The 11123-nt window shown below is 34.3% G+C and overlaps 1 protein-coding gene across 1 annotated transcript in view; it reads left to right on the forward strand.

Moving 5' to 3' along the window:
• LOC117178714 (inactive dipeptidyl peptidase 10) overlaps positions 1–11123 on the forward strand; it is a 1065008-nt gene that overhangs the window by 529196 nt on the left and 524689 nt on the right. The gene's annotated exons all lie outside the window — the stretch shown is intronic.

Here is an 11123-nt window from a genome sequence, read left to right on the forward strand (position 1 = left end):
GAGGAAAAGGATGGAACAATGATAAGAAAAAGAATGGAAACAGAATGGTTTATATGCAATGGCAATATGAAAGGAGATGAGGAAGGGGGGATCACATTCATAAGAAAGGGAGCAACAGTAATAGACTACATCTTGGCAGAAGAAAGAATGCGGCATATGATAGAAAGTATGAAGGTAGGGAATGAGATAGGGTCCGAGCACTTCCCGGTCATAATTACACTAAGAGGCGTCAGTAAGCGCGGCAGAGGGAGAAAGTTAAGGGTTGTGAAAGAAACACGAAAATGAGAATCTGGGGGGTATATAAATTAAAAGAGTTTAAACAAAAGATGGAAAAAAAGAAGGTTAGGTATGAAAAAGAGGAGGGAACAGACTCTTTAATTGAAAGTTTGAAGGGGTCCATTGAAAAAGTAAAGGATGAGCTGGGTACTAATGAAGAAAGAGTAGAAGAAAAGAGAGGCTGGTGGGACGAGGAAATAACAGGAGGAGTAAAACAGGAGGAAAAAAGAACATGAGAAGATGCTGGTAATAAAAAGACAACGGAAAAAGGAAGAATATAAGGCAGAAGTAGAAAAAGCGATCAAAGAAGGTAGGGTGTCGGATGTGATAAATAGGGATAGAGGGGAAAGGAAGGGCGTTTACGGAGAAATAGAAATGGAGGAATAGACGGATTATTTCAAGGGTCTATTAGGGGGAGAGCAAAAGAAGATCGAAGGGGAAAAGTGTAGGATAATCCAAGGAGAAATGGAGGAACGGAACGAGATAACAAGAGAAGAAGTGGATGAGGCAATAAATAGGTTAAAAAGAAACAAGGCGACAGGACAAAATGTGATAAAGAACGAAGCTATGAAGTTTGGAGGAGAAGGGATTAGCCGTGAGATGTGGAAGATCTGCAACAAGGTATGGAAAGGGGAAGGTTGGCCGGAAGAGTGGACGACGGGACTGGTTGTACCGCTTGTCAAGAAAGGGGAAGGAAAGAAGGTAGAGGAATACAGCGGGATCACTCTCGTGTCAGTCGGCTATAAAATATATGCAGAAATCTTAAGAAAAAGGTTGGAGAGTCAGGTAGAACAAAAAGAAAGTATCCCACATAATCAAACGGGATGTAGAAAAGGGATGGGAACTGTAGACAACCTCTGCGTACTTAACTATTTATTTAACAGAAATTTGGGGAGAAAGAAAGGAAAACTAGTCGCTTTGTTCGTAGATTTCAAAGCAGCGTTTGACTCAGTGAACAGAAAAGTGCTATGGTAGGCAATGAAAGAGAAGGGTGTAGAGGAAAAGTTGATGGAGAGGATAAAGGAAATTTTTACTGAAACCAGGATTAGGGTGAAAATAGGAAAGAAAAAAGGGCAGATTTTCTGGACAGGCCGAGGTCTAAGGCAAGGGTGTCCGTTGATTCCGTTACTATTTAGTATCCTATTGGCAGACTTAGAGGAGAAGCTAAAGGATAAAGGGAAAGGAGAAACGGTTTTGGTTAATAACAAACTATACTCTCTAGCATACGCGGACGATGTAGTTCTATTTAGAGATGATGAGAAGGGAATGAACCTAATGATGAGAATCTTCGAAGAGTATGTGGGAACAAAAGAGCTGACGGTGAACGTAGATAAGACAAAGGTGATGTGTTTCAGAAATAGAAAGAGCAAAATAAATTACGTTTGGAAGATGAACGGACAAAAAGTGGAAATTGTGGAGTAATTCTGTTACCTAGGTTTTTGGTTTGAGGCAGAAGGGGGAAATGAACTGCAGATGCAGAAAAGTCTTGAATGTGCGAGTAAAGTAATGGGCCAAGTATGGGGTATAGGAAAGAGAAGGTTCAAGAATAATTGTAGAATGAGGGTCTGGTTGTTTGATGCGTTGGTGTGGGCGGTGTTGTGTTATGGTGTGGAGATTTGGGGATGGAAGGAACATAGAAAAGTAGAGAGCATGCATTAGCGATTTCTGAGGTGGGTAATGGGTGTTAGCTGGAGTTGCCCCGGATATATGTTAAAAAAAGAGTTAGGAAGAGAAAATATGGTTATTAGACAAATTAACAGAGCCTGGAGGTTTGAAGCGAATCTAAAAAGGGGAGAGGGAAGTAGAATTGCACAAGTATGTTGCGGCGAAATTCGGAAGAATGAAGCGAGAGGTAATGTGGGAAATTCAAAATGGGAGGAAGAAAGGAGAAAAATGAGAAGGGTGTATAAGATTCGAGAAGGGGTTATGGAGTGGCAGGACATAGAGTTAGAGCTATTGGTTAAACAAGGAGAAGTACAGGGAGCGGAGGTCCTCAAATCCGTAAAAGGGAGAGATTAAATACATACATACATACATTTAAAGTGCCTCTTATATAAATTCCATGGCTCTTAAAAGATTTTGTCCTAAATCAAGAATTCTCCCGGATGAATGATTTCGCATGAAACGCTGGGGGTTTGAATGCTTGCCGAAATCTGTAAAAAAATGTAATGCACTCTCTTGCATATCACTATTTTATTATTCCAAATTCATTGCCTATTTTTGCTGAAAGTCGACTGAACGGATTTTAACATATTGAAGTTGAAATATCTTCAGAATGCAAAGTGATCTTAAATGCGAAAAAGGTGGCCAAAATTTAAAAAAATGGTCAGATCTGTATGAAATTTATTATAAAAGTGTTTTTTGGATCACAAATTTCTAACTTTAAATCTAAATTTTCAAAAAAACTTTCAGTCGTAGCTGTCCTATTTTCGCAGGTGGTTTAAATATAGTTTGGATGTTGTGTTTGTTGCGAATTCTTCCTATTTGTTCTGTGACACCTTGGATGTAGGGTTGGGTGGTAGTTATTTCTCTCTCTCTTTCTTTCGTAGGTTGTGTTGTCTTGTTTTTTTTATTGTATTTTCTTATTGCTTTATCAATTTGTTTCTTTTTTATGTAATCGTTCTGTATTAGTATTTGTTTAACGTTTTGGAATTTCTTTTATAAGTTATCTTTATCTGTTATGGAGACAGATCTGTATACAAGGGAGTTGATGACCGGTTGAAGGTGATTTGAAGTAAACGAGTTTAAGATAATTCTCGAAAAAGTAACAGAGATTGCCAATCGCATACTTTTTTAATTAGTCTCCTGGTCTGGTTCAAAGGTTTCTACATTGCGTTTAGGCCAAGCCCTTAAAGGGCCAAATGCGGCGCAATCAGCCGGGTTTTGTTCAAATGGAACATGTTTCCAATACGCAGAAGGCACTTCCGTTTGAATTGTAAATACTCTGTTCATAATAAAAGAGGGTAATGTAACTGCTTATTTCTCCAGCCATTTAAGAACGATCAATGAATTTATCGAAAAGAAAATAGGAACATCAACTAATTGCAAAGAACTGATAAAAAATGGAGTCAGGTTCGCCAAAAGAGTAACGGCACAGAACTTAAGGTTCGAAATGCTCAATGTTTTAATCGGTGTAACCTTGGTTTTAGCCATGAGAATTTTAATGAAGATCTGGCCTTATTCGGAATGGCGATGCAGGTGTACAATAGAAGCATAAGATATTCAGCTAACACAGTTACTCGCCTAAATAGTCACATGTTGGTAACAATATTCAGAAAAACAGTCACTGGTGACATCGCTGGTGGTCACATAGTGACAATATATTTCCCACTCAAAGTAGTAACATGTTACAAACGGAGGAGGTGACATTATCCCGCCATTGTGATTACATGTTTGTAACAAAATAATGTTTGGAAACGCAACGTAAAATGACAGCTAAATCTCAAAATACACACGGCGTTTGAAAATAATAACTATTAATATTCTTCCTAAAATGTTCAAAAGGGACATAATTAAATGATAAATAATTTCCAAGAAATTGAAATAATATGACAACATATCTTTTATAAAAAAATACCGATATTTATCAAATGAACTCTTTCGAAAAAGAAATTACATTCGAGGTTAAAACCAACATGTATGCGTATAAATAAAAAGTAAATTTTAAATAATTAAGTAAAATATTTGCATTGTAATGAACTCTTGTTATACAAAATGAGTGTAATTATTGATATTGTGTTTAAATTATAAATCTGCCTTCAAAAGTTTTCTGTATTACATAGATATATAATATGTCTTTTTCCCAGCAAAACTTTCTAATGTGTTGACAGATTGTAAATAATAGAAAGTATGTATGTTTGAAATAAAGTTAAAATTTTTGGCCAATGCCAATGAGTATGTGCTTTTACTTTTCATTTTTTTAATCATTTTTAAAAAATAATTTGAAAATCACGTTTTTGATTCCATATAGATTTATCAATTTTTTAATTGTTTTACTACTATCAGTAGAAAGTCCTCTGAAGATCAAAATATTGCTGTCTGTCAATGACGGTTTTATTAAAATGCAGCATTTTTGAAGTATTCTCTATTCACATTACCGTTATTATGGATATAATATAATGCATTGAAAAAAATACTATTATACAGAAAATATATGCACATCAACAATGGCAACTTCGGATTGTGAGATAGAAAAAGTCATTAAAAGTTTCTTCTGGAGCGCCTCAAAAAAAGAATTGTTTTTAGTGCTTCATGGTGCTTTGGGTTTAAACTTTTGTTTGAAGTTTTTATGACATTTTATACAAAAATATAAGCCAAATTTAAAGGAAATACTTACAAATTATTAAACGAGTAAGCGATGTAAAAGAGAAATGACACGTAATCATCAATCTTATGAATTTCGGCAAATATTGAAGAACGTACGCCTTGATATAGCATGCCCAGTACTCGTGAGTCCGAACTCTACGTTTTTCATTATATCTCGAAAACTAAGATAGATCCCATTTTTATATTGAAAAGAGTTTTGAAGCACATTATAAGCTATCCATAGAAAATTTTGTTAGAAAAACCTAAAAAGATATATTTTTTTGAATTAAATTTCAATTTTCTTTTTGGAAAATACAAAAAGCGTTTGAATTTTTAAAAATATTTGTTCGGATTTCTCTCAATGGGTAAGAGAAATTATTGAAAATAGATGAAATTCTTCAGATTATTTGACGTCAAATTGCTTGAAAGTTAAATTCATAAAATATAAATTACGATTTTTCCAATAGTTTGTTGTTTACTTGACTATTTAGTTTTTAAAAAAATTGCCCTTCGAATTAATTAAATTTAATAAATTATTCGCTACTCGTAGTACTTTCGTGTACTTGCAGTACATGCGCACGAAATTGTTCGTGAATTAAGATCGCTCCGGCTATTACCATTGTGTTACTAGTCTGGCAGGGAACTGATGCAAACAAGCCTCCCTATTAATCGACGGCGATTATTCTGTTACCTGCTAGGAAACTGACGTAAACGCAACAGTTCCTCTCATAATCATTCAGAAACCTTTTAAAATGCTAGCAGGTTAGGTGGGTAGGCTATATGCGTCGGAAAAGACATGCATTTTAATTGATTTAGTATTATTACCTTTGTGATGTCTATCTGGGAATTAAAATACGTAACAAGACTGGCAACTTAGAGCAAAAGTCATGTCTTCCCTGTCATTCCATAGGATCATACAACATGGCAACTGCTATAAACCGTCAGCGTTTACTAAGATTTTTGTTGAAAATTTACGAAATTTGAAAACAAAATGCATCTTCTGAAGGACTCTATAAAATGCCAAGAACTTTGAATCCAGAATAATCATCAAAGGGGGTAGCCAGTGCTAAACCGTGCTTCAATAGGCCCAAGCCAAAAAGTAAATCAGAGAAATGGCTAAACCACTTAGGGGCCCTACATATACCACGTGGACAATTTTTCACCACTTTTTGACCCCCCCCCCGTGGACGGCCGTGAAATTATGATAAATCCCCCCCCCCCCCTAATCTGTCCACGTGGACTTATTTTATGAAAATATAGGATCTGTGACAAAAAACCCAAACGACAAAGCACCCGCCCAATGAGAGTCGCGCTCCATGAAAAGGGTAAGCGAATCAGAGAGCGACTCGCTTCATCGCGAAGGATGTATGTATGAGCACGCCTCTATTCGTTTTCTGATTCGCAAACCTTTTTCACGGAGCGCGACTCTCATTGGGCAGGCGCTTTTTCGTTTGGGCTTTTTGTCATGGACCCAAAATATAGATATTATTGGTCTTCAAAGCACAATATAAAAAATTCGAGTGTACCTCGAGTATACCTTGTCTTATTTCAGTATATTTTTCACAGATTTAGGGTACATTCCAGAAGTATACTATGTAACTCACATAACGTCATCTTTTTAATATTTTGTGAAACGGTGGAATTTACTTTAATGTTGCCAAAAAATGAATTATTTGAACATTGTATAACTACATCATAAATGTTGTTTAGAGCTTTCAAGATTATTTATGATTTTATGACACATTACATTACCTTCTGAGACGGGTTCATAAAAATTCATCATTCTTAAAAATCATATCTCTTTTCTAAAAATGCGAGGACATTTTTATGTTGAGCTCGTGTCGCTATTCCACGCTTCTAGACATCCAACTACAGATTGGTGAAAGAAAAGAATTTCGTCGCTTTTATAATACTTTTGCCTCTCATCGCATTTTTAGAAAAGAAATATCATTTTTAAGAATCATGAATTTTTTAAACACGTCTCAGAAGGTAATGTAATGTGTCATAAAATCATAAATGATCTTGAAAAGTTCAAGCAAAATAAATAAAATCAAAGTGATAAAGAATTTTGAAGCTGTTTACAGAAAAATGATATTGGAATTTCAAGAACTGTTTATAACAAGTTTGTTATTTGAAAAATTAAAGACAGGCTCTCATGCTTATCATGTAGTTATACAATGTTCAAATAATTCTCTTTTCGGCAACATTAAAGTAAATTCCGCTAAGAGATTTGTTTTAGAAAATATTAAAAAGAGGACGTCAGGCGTGTGACACATTATACTTCTGGAATGCATCTATTAACGTTCGTGTAACGTTATACTTAAGTTTTACGTTTTTTGCACAACTCTATGAAAAATGTAGAACTTTAACAATTCATTTGTCGGTAGATATCAAGTGGTAAGCCACTAAGAAATTTTTTATTGAAAAATCAAACTCGCTTCTGAGAAAGGCGATTTTTGAAATTGAAAACCAAACACTCCATTGCAATCATCAAATCCTTTGAAACGTAAAAGCGAATATTATGTCATTTATTTATCAATTTAAATACCAATCATATCAATCTCGAACTTTCCACATTTGACATTGACATGAACCACGGGTTTTCAACATGAAACAGCACAATATCAGTAACATATCGGTAACAGGAATATGTGCTTAGAACCGACCCCTCCCATTTACTGAAATTATGATGAGCCCTTATTGTTCATTTAGAACCTAAGTACCTCGAGGGAGATGTATTTGTTCTACCTGGTACAAGTGGAAATTGTTTTATAGGAACAGGTCATGAGAAAAGTGGGTTATGTGCGGTTCATCTTAATTTAAAACTTAACTTTCTCCAGGAAGAAGTATTTCTTACTTCACTATTAAAGAAAGCCAAGAATCGCTAGAAAAAAATGTAGAACTTCTGACCATTTCTGACCAATTTTGTTACGCTTTTGACTCTGAATGTGAATCTGCAAATTTTTTACCGTTTTGGCGTATCCCTTTCTCTTTACAGAATACATTACATTATTCTTAATTTTTAAATTTTCAAAAAATTGATAAGTACATGATTTCATCAAAACCCTTAGATTCTGGATTCTTAACTCTTAAATATGTATATGTAACATTGAAAAAAAATTGAAAATTGGTAATCCTTTATGGTAAGCTTACCTGCGGTCCTAACTGTTGTGCTACCTGATAGGATGTAAATTAGTATATCTTCAGAAATAGTCAGACTCGCTAGAAATGTTTAGGATGTTCAGATATTGTCAGAACTTTCGACCATTTGTGAAAATTTATGCCCTTTTTGAGTAGTACTCTTTAAGGAAGATGTATTTTTGAGACCTGATGCACTTAAAAATTTTTGTATTATTACGGGCCATGAAAAAAATGGATTATGTGCGGTTCATCTTGATTTAGAACCTAACTTTCTGAGCAAGATGTATTTTTCACACCTGGTGCATTCGGGAATTCTTATACAATGACGGGTCATGAGACAAGTTGGTTGTGTGCGGGTAATATTGATTTAGATTTTAAACACCTCGAGGATGATGTATTTTTTACACCTGGTGCACTCAAAAATAGTTGTATAATGACGGGTCGTGGAAAAGTGGGTTGGTTGCGATTAATCTTGATTTATAACTTAACTTCCTTGATAAAGATGTATTTCTTTCACCTGATGCATTTGAAAGTTTTGTATAATGTCGGGTCATGAGAAAATTGTGTTATGTGCAGGTAATTTTGATTTCTAACCTAATTTTCTCGAGGTCCTCTTATTTCTTAAATCTGGGGCGCTCAAAAATTGTTGCATAATGACGGCTCATGAGAAAAATGCGGTGAGTGCGGTTAATTCCTATTTAGAGCTTAACTTCTTAAAGGAAGATGTATTTTTAGCATCTAGTGCCCTGATAGGAAAGAGTTTGCTAGAAACTTCCTGAATCTGTGACGGGCTGCAATTTGCAGACGAAACGTCATTGGATTATTTACTGGGAGTCAACGGAATTTTCAACTTGAAATTTGGTGGAATTCCCGTGGAGTAATTTGCGCACAATCTTTCCAAGCTATTCTTCTAAAGATGGAAATCTTCCGTGCGTTCCGAGAAACATTCAGTCTTTGTTGATAAGAACTGTTTGAGGATACAAAAATGAAAAATGGGTTTTTTAAGTTTCTAAGTTCAACATTCATTTACTTTTTAAAGTTGAACAATAAAAAATGTCATTAAAATAATTTGTCAACATGTTTTAAGAAATACTGATTTAAATTTGACAACAAAATATTTACAAAAATTATATATGCTGTTATTTTCATATCTATACTAAAAGATAACGATAATAAAAATTATATTCTTTTGTCATTTCTTTTTCATAGCACTTTAAATGTCAGACATTCCTGGGCATATGTCATTGTTAATAAAGATCTATATAGAAGATCCTTAAATACCAAAATAGTGGCACCAATGTGGTGCGCAAAATCTAAAAAAAGTATACGATCCGAATACAATTTTTCGTACAGGAGATGTTCGGGCAAAGGACTGCAGGTTTCAAATAAAAATTAAAAACAAAAATAAAGTGGTTTATGCACAAGCTAAGTGTCGAGCTCAGTGCAGCGTGGAATAATAATTCCTATTATTATCCATTAAAAGTAACATGTCTAGCCGTTAATTTTGGTTCACAATTGAGCGTTCGGATTGCTGAACGATCTTATCAATGGACATGACATAATTGGATGTGAAAGCAGGTTTAAAACGATTTGTCTAATTAACTCGGCTTGTAACACGTGTTATCCGCGTTATTCTTTAAATGATAAGAACTATGAAAAAGTTTCGCTGGAAGCTCTTGAGTGATGCCAAAGTTGACTGGCATGCTGTCAAACATGTAAAAAATTCGAGTGAAAAAACGTAGTTTTAATACTCCTGAAACACATTAAAGATGATTCTTTAGGTACTAAAAAGTAAGATAATAATGAACTAACTGTTCCTCAGTTGTGCCAAAGTTGACTGGCTGGCTGCCAAACATGTCAAAAATTCTAGTGAAAAATCGTCCTTTCAGTACTCTTGAAATCCATTGAGGATGATTCTTTAGGTGCAAACAACTAACAAAAAACTTAAACTAGCAGCTCGGACACCGAATGAAAGTTTTTTCGTTTTCATTAGCTACAATTTTCATTTACACGATACTCCTCTAACACTAATATGTATATTTGAAAATAAAGAAACTACGAAAATCTCACTTTTTATTTAAATTCGCAGATCGCAACCTGTAAATAATTTTTTTAAACTCTGAGAAAATTTTTTATTGAATTATTTGAAACTTTTGGCTAGAATTATCAAACGTTAAGAATTAGCAATCATATATTCTACTATGGAAAACAACTTTTTTTTAATTTTATGATAAATAAAAAACAATTTGCCTTTGTTTACCACTGAAAGTTCTTCTTTATCAATTGTACAAATTGTAGGCATGAAACATGGCTCATGCTCATTAGTTTCAACCTGCATATAACGAGCTTCATTAACAAGATTTTCGTCGCTTTTTTCGTCTATATGGGCATCGACCTGCATCTGATCAGTGTTTTCATCTTGATACTAATATTCTGCATGGGGAACCTAATACAAGTAGATTAATATGGTAATAGTTTCCATAATGATGATATTGTATTATTTTTAATTTAATAAAAGTAGTATTGATTTACTTCCTGCTGACTTATTTTTTTCCATCTATACCAAGATGATCTAGGTATTGGTATTTTACTCCCAGACTTCAAATACTTTTTATATTCTTTTCTATTCTTGTCATCCATGATAATCTACAAAATATAAAATAAAATGTATATTTGATAAAAAAAGTTTTGCTTCTTCAAATCATGTAACATTTTACCATAAGCGTAATTTAGTATCTCAGGGTTTTCGACCACAATTTTTAATTTTTCATCAAATTTATTTTGTATACATAAATTGTTACATGAAAAATACTTTTCTGTGCTAATTCAAAATTCATACGAAAATTAATAAATAAATAGAAATGTCCTGTTTTGATATGGAACCTACAAAGTTTTTTTACTCTGCCAGCAGTCTTTACTTTTTTCAATTTAAAATTTATGAAGTATGAAGATATTCCTATTTATATTTTTATTATTATGTTCACATATATATATATAATTAAAAATTTTTCATAAGGACAACCGCAGGATTTCGCCGGGAGCGGGTGCTAATCTGAATTGCACAACCGTGAGATAGGTGGTTACAGTCTGTAAAGGAATCAATACGACGATCCAGCAAAAGCCACGTGGACCCTAAGAACACGGAGCGACCCAAGGCCTCGAGTGAGCAACAGAAACAATTGTCGAGAATATAAAGTTCCAATATATACGGCACTTCCCATTCTCGACAATTGACTCAAATTCCCTAGGAGCATTTAGAGGAACGATATTAAGGTGAATGCCGTAGGAGTGACAGAGGAGGTAATAAAGTACTCTTAGTGCCGCATTGTGCCTTTGAATGTAGGTCGTTCCCGCGTGTGTTGGATAACTAGATAGTATGTGAGCTAAATGCTCGGGGTGTG

Source organism: Belonocnema kinseyi, chromosome 8, assembly GCF_010883055.1.
Source record: "Belonocnema kinseyi isolate 2016_QV_RU_SX_M_011 chromosome 8, B_treatae_v1, whole genome shotgun sequence".
Lineage (NCBI taxonomy): Eukaryota > Metazoa > Arthropoda > Insecta > Hymenoptera > Cynipidae > Belonocnema > Belonocnema kinseyi.